Source organism: Scyliorhinus torazame, chromosome 23 (genome assembly GCF_047496885.1).
Source record: "Scyliorhinus torazame isolate Kashiwa2021f chromosome 23, sScyTor2.1, whole genome shotgun sequence".
In the NCBI taxonomy this organism is placed as follows: Eukaryota; Metazoa; Chordata; class Chondrichthyes; order Carcharhiniformes; family Scyliorhinidae; genus Scyliorhinus; species Scyliorhinus torazame.
Window position 1 is genome coordinate 25,581,945 of NC_092729.1, and position 11,172 is coordinate 25,593,116.

General features: G+C 46.6%; 1 long non-coding RNA gene across 2 annotated transcripts in view; it reads right to left on the reverse strand.

Annotated features, from left to right (window-relative positions):
* Window positions 1-1,857: 1,857 nt before the first annotated feature.
* The window catches only part of LOC140399574 (uncharacterized), a 9,359-nt gene continuing 44 nt past the window's right edge, over window positions 1,858-11,172 (reverse strand). Inside the window, exons 1-3 of one of the 2 annotated variants that reach the window (XR_011937730.1) lie at window positions 10,323-11,172; window positions 4,121-4,243; window positions 1,858-4,031 (exon numbers count right to left, since the gene is read on the reverse strand). The exon at window positions 10,323-11,172 is cut by the window's right edge and continues 44 nt beyond it. This is a non-coding gene — a long non-coding RNA (uncharacterized lncRNA). The remainder of the gene's footprint in view (window positions 4,032-4,120; window positions 4,244-10,322) is intronic. The other variant, XR_011937729.1, reaches the window with a different exon arrangement.

Consider the following 11,172-nt stretch of genomic DNA (forward strand, 5'->3'; position numbering starts at 1 on the left):
CCTCCTGACTCCTTGCTTAAGTTCCTTCCTACTTTCCTTATATTCCACGCAGGCTTCGTCTGTTCCCAGCCTTTTAGCCCTGACAAATGCCTCCTTTTTCTTTTTGACGAGGCCTACAATATCTCTCGTTAATTATGTTAATTAAATTAATAATGTTAAAAGAAATTTACATCAAACGCAAATTGTCCAGTGACGATGTTCAATGCCGTGTATTATACATCACCAAGGAAGCTGGTACAGACATAAACACGGTCCCATAATGGGGAAAACGAGTGTGACGAGGCTCTGCTAATTGCGCCTGTTTCAGGATTTTGGGCGTCCAGGGACAAACACTGTCTATATGCTGTGGCAGCAATTATTGATGAGAACTACAAACCAACAGATAACAGTTTATTCCAGTTGTGTCATTGAGACAGGAGACATAGTTAAAATAGTTTAATATAGTCACAATTATTACCTCGATACTATTGTATGGAGGTACAGCTTTGTCTGTTCAGTTATGATGGAGTTTGAAATGGTAACTGCTCTCCCCATTCCTCTCGTCTTTATAATGCTGAAAGAGAGACAGAGGAAGTGGAGGACAGAAGGATAGGAGAGAGAGTTGAGGATGAGCGTGGGGAGGCGAATGAGAGTTAGGAGAGAGGAGCTAAACTCCAAACCAAATCTAAGAGGGCCGCAGAGATCATTGCAATAAACCAAACGTTCTGATATCTAACATTAATGGAAGACGCTGAGAATTATCTGGTCCATTCCGCAGGATAATTAATGTCATCAGCAATCAGCCTATCCGCTGCAAAGGTGGATGGACACGGGAACAAATGTAAGGTGACTGGGGGAGCGAAAGTTGTGGATGAGGCACACTTTTACCGGAGATTAATGAAGGAGGTCAGAATGTGTGAAGAGCAGAGTCCGCAAGAAAACCCTTCAAGCGAAAGACAAATCAGTCGGACATATTTGGAAAACCTGTACCTGAATAGACTCAGTATTCGGAATCAGATCAATGAGCAGACAGCACAAATAGATTCAAATGGGTATGATTTGCTGGGGTCACTGAAGCATGGTTGCAGGAGGACCGGGACTGGGAGATAAATGTCCAAGGGCACTCAGCATTCTGAAAGGATAGATAGAATGGAACAGGAGGTGGAGTTGCTGTATTGGATATAGAATTGGTATTGATAGAGTGGGGCAAGATGCCGATTCGAAATGGATGGAAACAAAACAATATCAGAATGAAAGCTCCTTGGAAAGTCAATGAGTCGACAGCACACATCGATACAAATGGGTATGGTTTGGAACGGATCACCTAGACATGGTTGGAACAAAGAACAATACAGCACAGAAACAGGCCGTTCGGCCTTCTAAACCTGTACCGGTCATGATACCGACCTTTCCCAAAACTCTCAGCACTTCCTTGTGCCCTATCCCTCTATACCCACCCTAGCCATGTTATTTTGCAAGATGCCTTTTGAACGCCGTTAAGGTATTTGTTTTCACAATCTCCCCCGGCAACGCGTTCCAGGCGCACGCCACCATCTGTGTAAAAATCCTGCTTCGCACATATGCTCTAAGCTTTGCCCCACGGACTTTAAACCTATGTGCCATGGTGCCTGACCCGCCTACCTTGGAAAGAGGGCCTGCCAGTCCAATTTAACAATGCCCCTCATGATATTATAGACCTTGATCAGGTCACCCCTCAACCTCCGTCTTTCTAATGAAAACAGTCCATTCAGCATCTCCGCCTAGGTAACACTATCCAGACCGGGCAAATCCCGGTCATCTGCACGCTCTCCAAAGCCTCCACATCTGTTCGGCAATGTGGCGTCCAGAATTGTGCGCAATATTCCAAGTGCGGCCTTACCAAGGTTCTGTCCATGACTTGCGAGCTTTTATTCTAGTTTTTATACGAGGTGCCACGTCCAATGAAGGCAAGCATCCGAATGCTTTCTTCGTTACATTGTCCACTTGTGTCCCGTTTTAAAAGATATGTGAACTTGCAGGCTCAGATCTCTCTGACTTTCTACATTCCTACGAGTTTTGCCATTTACTGTTTATTTCCCCTCTATATTAGACCGATCCCGATCCAAGGTTCCAAACTGCACATGTCCTACTGTATCCTCTAATGATCCTCAACACTATCTGCCACTCCACCGTACTTGGTGTCATCCATAAACCTATTGATCAGATCATTTACATTTTCCTCAATCATTCATAGATAGTCCAAACAGCAGAGCCCCAGCACAAATCCCCGTGGAACACCACTGGTCCTTACCTTTCATTCGGAAAAACATCCTTTTTATTGCTACCCTCTGCCATCCGTGACAGAGCGAGTTCTGTAGCCATCTTATCACTTCACCTCAGGTCCCGTGTGACTTCACCTTTTGTACCAGTCTGCCATGAGGCACTCGTCAAAGGTTCTTTTACAGAAATTTCAAGTACCCAATTCATTGTTTTTCCAATTAACGGGCAATTTAGAATGGCGAATCCACTCACACTGCACATCTTTGGGGTTTGGAGGCGAAACGCACGCAAACACAGGGTGTATGTGCGATCTCCACACAGACAGTGACCGAGAGCCGGGATTGAACCTGGAACGTGGAACCATTTATTGAAAAAACAGCATGTGGTAAAATTATGAAGGCGTTCTCCTGTTGATGGTTCCACGTTGCAGTAATCATGACGTCAATGAGATCGCAATGTACAACCGTTAAACAAAACTATTTCAGTTGGTTACACGGAATGTTATTAAAATTTTGCTTTAGAGACATAGAGTCATGGATGTTTCGAACCTGGAAACAAGGCCTTTGGCCCAGCTTGACCATGCCACATAGTTTCTATCACTAAGCTAGCCCCATTTTCACGAATTTGGACCATATTCCTCTATACCCACCCTGCCTATGTACCTGTCTACCTGTTTTTTAAATGACAACATCGTACCCACCTCTACTACTGCCTCTGGAATCCCATTCCAGATGTACACCACCCGCTGTGTGAAGATATTTTCTCTCGGGTCTCTTTTGTATATCTCCCCTCTCACCTTAAACCTATGCCCTCTAGTTCTAGACTCCTTCACCATGGGGAAAAAAGAGGACTATCGAACTAATGTATTTCCTCATTATTTTGTAGACGTCTATAAGTTCACACCAAATCCTCCAATGCTCCAGGGAAAAAGGCCTCAGCCTATCCAGCCTCTCCTTAGAACTCAGACCATGAAATCCTGGTACCATCTCGTAAATCCCCTCTGCGCTTTCCAGTTTAACAATATTCTTCCTATAATAAGATGAGCAGAATGGAACATAGTATTCCATGTGTGGCCTTCCGAATGCCTTGTGCAACTTCGACAAGACGTTCCAACCCCTGTATTCAATATTCTAACCAATAAAACCTGGCATTCTGAATGCCTTGTTCACCAACCTGTCCACCTGCGACTCCACCTTCACGGAGCTGTGAGCTGTTCTCCTAGATATCTTTGTTCTGTAACACTCCCCATCACCGCACCATTAACTGAATCGGTCCTGCCCTGATTTGATTTACCAAAATGCATTTCCTCACATTTATCCAACTTAAACTCCACCTGCAATTCATCGGCCCACTGGCCCAAATGGTCAAAATCCTGTTGCAATCTTATATAATCTTCTTCACTATCCACTAAGCCACCAGAACTCAAACTCCTTGACAAATATGCAACAAGTGCACAGTTTGTGGATGAGATCTTACATTATCTTTGGGTCGGTTTTACCAGTTTAACCCGTCTGAAATTCAGCGGATTAAAAATTTCAAATGTAAGTTACACCAAACTCAAATTGCCCACGGATTTTCTTCAACTCTTTTTGTTAACATCAGCAATGAAGCTGGAACATGAATAACCACGGTCCCTTGATGGGAAGAGTAAGTGCGATGAGTCTCTGCTCATTCAGTCTGTTTGAGGTGACTCTTCAAATTTCACTCAGGGTTTTTGGGCGTCTCGGAGCCAACAGACAGTTATATTCATGGCTCCTGTCTCCATGCTGTGGCCATTAATTGTTTTCAGAGAACTACAAGAGAACAGATAATAGTTTATTCCAGTTGTGTCACTTAGTCAGGAGAAATAGTTACAATAGTTTAATATATTCACTATTATTACCTCAATAATATTGTATGGAGATTCGTCTTTGTCTTTTCATTGATGATCGAGTATAAAATGGTAACTGCTCTCTCCAGTCCTCTGGCGTTTCTAATGCTGAAGGAGAGATAGAGAAAGTATGGACTGAGGATAAGAGAGAGAGTTGAGGACGAGAGAGGGAAGGAGAATGGGAGATAGGTTAGACGAGCAAAACTTTACATCAATTCTGTGGGAACGCAGGGATCATTGCAATAAACCAAACTTCCTGATACTTAACATTGATGGAATACGCTGAGAATGATCTGGTCTATTCCGCAGGAAAATGAATATCATCAGCAACTACCATGTGTTCTGCTGACACATGTCACAGAGCAACTTCAGCCTCTGTTCCCTGACATCATCTTCTGTTTAGATTACATTTTCTGGAGACATGTTAGAGACCACAGATACACTCCAAAATATCAAACAGCTAATATACACCAAGGAATTCTCTAAAGTGATCTATGACCTCTGAAAAAACATCCATATCTGAGGACGATGAGAAATGCTTTGAGTATAATGACTGTTGGACGTGGCTGTGGGCTGGGACAGGATTTCATGTGGATTCTGAGCAGTGATCTCCAGTTTCTTTTAATTACGGCTGCCGATTGATAGATTAACTCCAGTTGCTTCCATATTTCTTAATCTCCTCTCTGACACAAATCTCCCAATCCAGTTTTACATATTGTCAGCTGCCATTTCAAAGTAGTGACTGTGTTACGGCTGTAGGGTAAACAGAAGACAGGTGTTAAACGGACGAGAATAAGGGGACCTTGTTCCCTCAGTGTTGGGTTTGGTCACAGCTCGGGAGAAACATTGCTTTGGTTTGTGTCAGTGGAAAGACAGTGTCAGAGTGAGAAGAATGCTGAGCAGAAGCTGCCAGGATTGGTTGAAAACCTAAACACAGAGCAGCTTCAGCCTCTGTTCCCTGACATCATCTTTTGTTCAGAGTTACATTTTCTGGAGACATATTTTTTTTTTTTTTTAATAAATATTTTATTGAAAATTTTTGGTCAACCAACACAGTACATTGTGCATCCTTTACACAACATTATAACAATACAGATAATAATGACCTTTTTTATATAAACAAAAAACAACAAATAAATAAATATTAAATAACAAAAATGAAAACTAGCCCTAATTGGCAACTGCCTTGTCACAGGCCACCCCCCCCCCAATCCCCCCCCATCCCTCCCCCCCCCCCAAGTCCTGGGCCGCTGCTGCTGCCTTCTTTTTTCCCCCATCTATCTTTCCGCAAGATATTCGACGAACGGTTACCACCGCCTGGTGAACCCTTGAGCCGACCCCCTTAGGACGAACTTAATCCGCTCTAACTTTATAAACCCCGCCATATCATTTATCCAGGTCTCCACCCCCGGGGGCTTGGCTTCTTTCCACATTAGCAATATCCTGCGCCGGGCTACTAGGGACGCAAAGGCCAAAACATCGGCCTCTCTCGCCTCCTGTACTCCCGGCTCTTGTGCAACCCCAAATATAGCCAACCCCCAGCTTGGTTCGACCCGGACTCCTACTACTTTTGAAAGCGCCTTTGTCACCCCCACCCAAAACCCCTGTAGTGCCGGGCATGACCAAAACATATGGGTATGATTCGCTGGGCTTCTCAAGCACCTCGCACACCTATCCTCCACCCCAAAAAATTTACTGAGCCGTGTTCCAGTCATATGTGCCCTGTGTAATACCTTAAACTGAATCAGGCTTAGCCTGGCGCACGAGGACGACGAGTTTACCCTGTTTAGGGCATCTGCCCACAGCCCCTCCTCGATCTCCTCCCCTAGCTCTTCTTCCCATTTCCCTTTTAGTTCGTCCACCATAGTCTCCCCTTTGTCCCTCATTTCCCTATATATATCCGACACCTTACCATCCCCCACCCATTTCTTTGAGATGACTCTGTCCTGCACCTCTTGTGTCGGGAGCTGCGGGAATTCCCTCACCTGTTGCCTCGCAAAAGCCCTCAATTGCATGTACCTGAATGCATTCCCTCGGGGCAACCCATATTTCTCGGTCAGCCTCGTGCATCTACTCTAAACTTTGCCCCTCTCACCTTAAACCTATGCCCCCTAGTAATTGACCCCTCCACCCTGGGGAAAAGCCTCTGACTATCCACTCTGTCTATGCCCCTCATAATTTTGTAGACCATCTCTCAGGTCTCCCGTCAACCTCCTTCGTTCCAGTGAGAACAAGGTGTGTGTGTGATTCAGACATTCCCCACTAGATGGAGATTGGTAAAGGTGTGTGTGTGATTCAGACATTCCCCACTAGGTGGAGATTGGTAAAGGTGTGTGTGATTCAGACATTCCCCACCAGGTGGAGTTTGGTAAAGGTGTGTGTGTGATTCAGACATTCCCCACTAGGTGGAGATTGGTAAAGGTGTGTGTGTGATTCAGACATTCCCCACTAGGTGGAGATTGGTAAAGGTGTGTGTAATTCAGACATTCCCCACTAGGTGGAGATTGGTAAAGGTGTGTGTGTGATTCAGACATTCCCCAGTAGGTGGAGTTTGGTAATGGTGTGTGTGTGATTCAGACATTCCCCACTAGGTGGAGATTGGTGAAGGTGTGTGTGATTCAGACATTCCCCACTAGGTGGAGATTGGTAAAGGTGTTTGTGATTCAGACATTCCCCAGTAGGTGGAGATTGGTAAAGGTGTGTGTGATTCAGACATTCCCCACTAGGTGGAGATTGGTAAAGGTGTGTGTGATTCAGACATTCCCCACTAGGTGGAGATTGGTAAAGGTGTGTGTGATTCAGACATTCCCCACTAGGTGGAGATTGGTAAAGGTGTGTGTGTGATTCAGACATTCCCCACTAGGTGGAGTTTGGTAAAGGTGTGTGTGATTCAGACATTCCCCACTAGGTGGAGATTGGTAAAGGTGTGTGTGTGATTCAGACATTCCCCACTAGGTGGAGTTTGGTAAAGGTGTGTGTGATTCAGACATTCCCCACTAGGTGGAGATTGGTAAAGGTGTGTGTGATTCAGACATTCCCCACTAGGTGGAGATTGGTAAAGGTGTGTGTGATTCAGACATTCCCCACTAGGTGGAGATTGGTAAAGGTGTGTGTGTGATTCAGACATTCCCCACCAGACGGTCTCTCTCTCTCTCTCTCTCTCTCTGCAGAGCTGCTTGTCAGAGGCAGAAAAATGCAGCATTTGATCTTCTGAATCTCTTGCCACCGAGTTGTTCATGATTCTGAAATGTGTAAAGGTTTCTGCCGGTAATGTCTGTGGACAGACGAAACATGTAACCCAGACACACTTGCCCCCACACACAACAAATACTTTGGCTTGGAAATGTTAGCTCCATTTGGAAAAGCAATCAGGACTTTTGGAAGAAATTGATTCAAGTTAAAGTCAGCGTCAACGTAATAGTGATCAGCAACTGTGGGTAAGGTACGTGAGCGAGTGTGTGTGTGAGTGTGTGAGGCTGTGTGTGAGAGCTTGTGTGTGAAGATTTATGTGAGTGTGTGTAAGTGAGTGTGTGAGAGCTTGTGTCCATCTGCGTATGTGACGATATTACTGCAGGTGTGTGTGAAAATGTATGTGTCTGGCCAGCATGTCAGTGCACGTGAGCATATGTATGTGTGTGTGAGTGCTTGTGTGTGTGTGTGTGTGTGTGTGAATATGTTTGTGTGACTGTGTGTCGATGAAGATCTGTGAGTGTGTGTGATATTCTAACCATAGCCAGCAGCAAATAGGGACGGATTATAAAATGCTGTCCCTGTCTCAGAGGGGCCTCCAACCTGTGGAACAATGAATAACAAAAAGCAGCCATGATGTGGAGATGCTGGTTTTGGACTGTCCTGGGCTCAGTGAGAAGTCTAACACCACGTTAAAGTCCAACAGGTTAGTTTCACTAGCTTTCGGAGCACTGCTCCTTCCTCAGGTGAAGGAAGAGGTGTTGTAAGACTTCTTACTATAAAAAGCAGGTTAGAGTCCTGTCTCCTGCTGTGTGTCTGTTGAGTATATTGAGGGTGTGTGTGACCAGCCCAGCTCCTGAGCAGAGAGGGCTGAAGACTGTTTCTACTGAGTTATGTTCGCAGCAGCATGTTTAAGTGGAAATGAGTGAGGATGACTCTCCCACAGGGAGAGTCCAGCAGAGTGACTTTGCTACAGTGACAGGGGTCCACACATATCCGAGCTGTCAGCACACAGTGTGGGAGGCAGGGAAGTGGCTGCATGTTGCTGTGGATGGAGAGCTGTCAGTATGATGTGTGTTACACAACACACATGGGAGAATGTTGGGTAGTAAATGAAGATTGTTCACCTAACCAATGGGTCAGTGTATTGGAGTCCCTTGCAGTGCCACAGACACTGTATTCACATGGAGTCAACTTTCGGGGCAATGTGATCGTCATGGAATAAAGCCTCACAGATTTCAGGGTTAAATCGCTGGCTTCGAATGCAGACCAAGGCAGGCCAGCAGCACGGTTCAATTCCCGTAGCAGCCTCCCCGAAAGGTGCCGGAATGGGGCGACTGCGGCTTTTCACAGTAACGTCATTTGAAGCCTACTTGTGACAAGAAGCGATTTTCATTTTTATTTTTCAAATGAGTCGCCTGGATTGCGAGTGACACAGGACCTGTTGTCCAGCTGAGTGTGTGTGTGGTCCAGTTTACAGAGAGCTGAGCCTGGATTGCGAGTGACACAGGAGCTGAGTGTGTGAGGGGTCCAGTTTACAGAGAGCTGGGCCTGGATTGCCTGTGACACAGGACCTGTTGTCCAGCTGAGTGTGTGTGGGGTCCAGTTTACAGAGAGCTGGGCCTGGATTGCGAGTGACACAGGACCTGTTGTCCAGCTGAGTGTGTGTGGGGTCCAGTTTACAGAGAGCTGAGCCTGGATTGCGAGTGACACAGGACCTGTTGTCCAGCTGAGTGTGTGTGGGGTCCAGTTTACAGAGAGCTGGGCCTGGATTGCGAGTGACACAGGACCTGTTGTCCAGCTGAGTGTGTGTGGGGTCCAGTTTACAGAGAGCTGGGCCTGGATTGCGAGTGACACAGGACCTGTTGTCCAGCTGAGTGTGTGTGCGGTCCAGTTTATAGAGAGCTGAGCCTGGATTGCGAGTGACACAGGACCTGTTGTCCAGCTGAGTGTGTGTGGGGTCCAGTTTACAGAGAGCTGGGCCTGGATTGCCTGTGACACAGGACCTGTTGTCCAGCTGAGTGTGTGTGGGGTCCAGTTTACAGAGAGCTGAGCCTGGATTGCCTGTGACACAGGAGCTGAGTGTGTGTGGGGTCCAGTTTACAGAGAGCTGGGCCTGGATTGCCTGTGACACAGGAGCTGAGTGTGTGTGGGGTCCAGTTTACAGAGAGCTGGGTCTGGATTGCCTGTGACACAGGAGCTGAGTGTGTGTGAGGTACAGTTTACAGAGAGCTGGGCCTGGATTGCCTGTGACACAGGAGCTGAGTGTGTGTGAGGTACAGTTTACAGAGAGCTGGGCCTGGATTGCCTGTGACACAGGAGCTGAGTGTGTGTGAGGTACAGTTTACAGAGAGCTGGGCCTGGATTGCCTGTGACACAGGAGCTGAGTGTGTGTGGGGTACAGTTTACAGAGAGCTGGGCCTGGATTGCCTGTGACACAGGAGCTGATTGTGTGTGAGGTACAGTTTACAGAGAGCTGAGCCGTCTGCATCTCTCAGGCTACTTGTTTAAGGCACATTTGCAGCATCAGATCTCTCCCCGTTGCAGCGAGTGCTAAGATTCTGAAATGTGCATCGTTTTCCAGCTCTAAACTGTAGCGACTGCCTAAATGTGAATGTTCAGCACAGACACAAAGAGACACACACAGGCACAGGGACACACACACACACACAGGCACAGGGACACACACACACAGGCACAGGGACACACACACAGGCACAGACACACACAGGCACAGGGACACACACACACAGGCACAGGGACACACACAGGCACAGGGACACACACACAGGCACAGGGACACACACACACACAGGCACAGGGACACACACACACAGGCACAGGGACACACACACAGGCACAGGGACACACACACACACACACACACAGGCACAGACACAGACACATTAAACAAAGAGGTCAATTTATAAACGTGAGCTGCCACTGTAAAAGCAGCAAGATTGTTTGGAAGAAATGGCTGTCTGTGGAAAGTTAACATAAAGCAGCAAATCACGATTGGCTCTACCTTCTGTAGTCGAAGATGATGAAGCTGTAATGGCCAGTTGTAGATGGTGTTCATTGGGATCTGCATTGTGGATGAGGTGAGGGGCAAGAGAGAGAGAGACACAGCCCTGGGAGAATCCATCGAGCAGGGGCGACAACACTCCCCCCCCCCCCCAATCTCTGAGGTTTCGCTTGGTCTGGCCCATACCTGGAGGAGGTGTGTTCAGGTGAGGATAACTGTGAGCTGATTGGGTGCCATTAGTGGGGAGGTGGGGATTCTTTTTGTGACTCATTGGGGGTATTTAAAGAGTAGGGATCCATTTTCTCTCTCTTTACCATGTGGACTTGGTAAGTATAGGTGTCTTAGCTCTGTGTGTGAATGTGTGTGTGTGAGCATGGAGTCCCAGCTCTGATACTTTACACCCCACAGTACACCCATGACCGATCTCTCTCCCCACCACCGAGGCTGAGCTGAGGGTGAATCAAGCCATGGAAATCATGTGGAACGGTGAGTATTAAACTCCAATATCTATCTCTTTGATTCCTGCCTCATTCTGCTATTGACTGTCTCGTTCCAATCCACTCTCTCTCTCTCTCTTACTGCATTCCACCCAATCTCTCTCTCTCCCTGTCTTGTTCCTATTTCAATCTGTCTTTAATTCCATTACCATGTATGATCCAGCTTTTCTCCACGTTGACTCTCTCACCGTCTCCATCTCTCTCTCTCTGTCTCTCTCTCTGTCTGACTCTCTTTCTCTCCCACTTTTCTCATTCTGTGTCTTTTCTTTATTTCTCTGTCTTTTCTCTCTGTGCCTTTCTCTCTCTGTCTTTTCTCTCTCTGTCTTTTCTCTCTCTGTCTTTTCTCTCTCTGT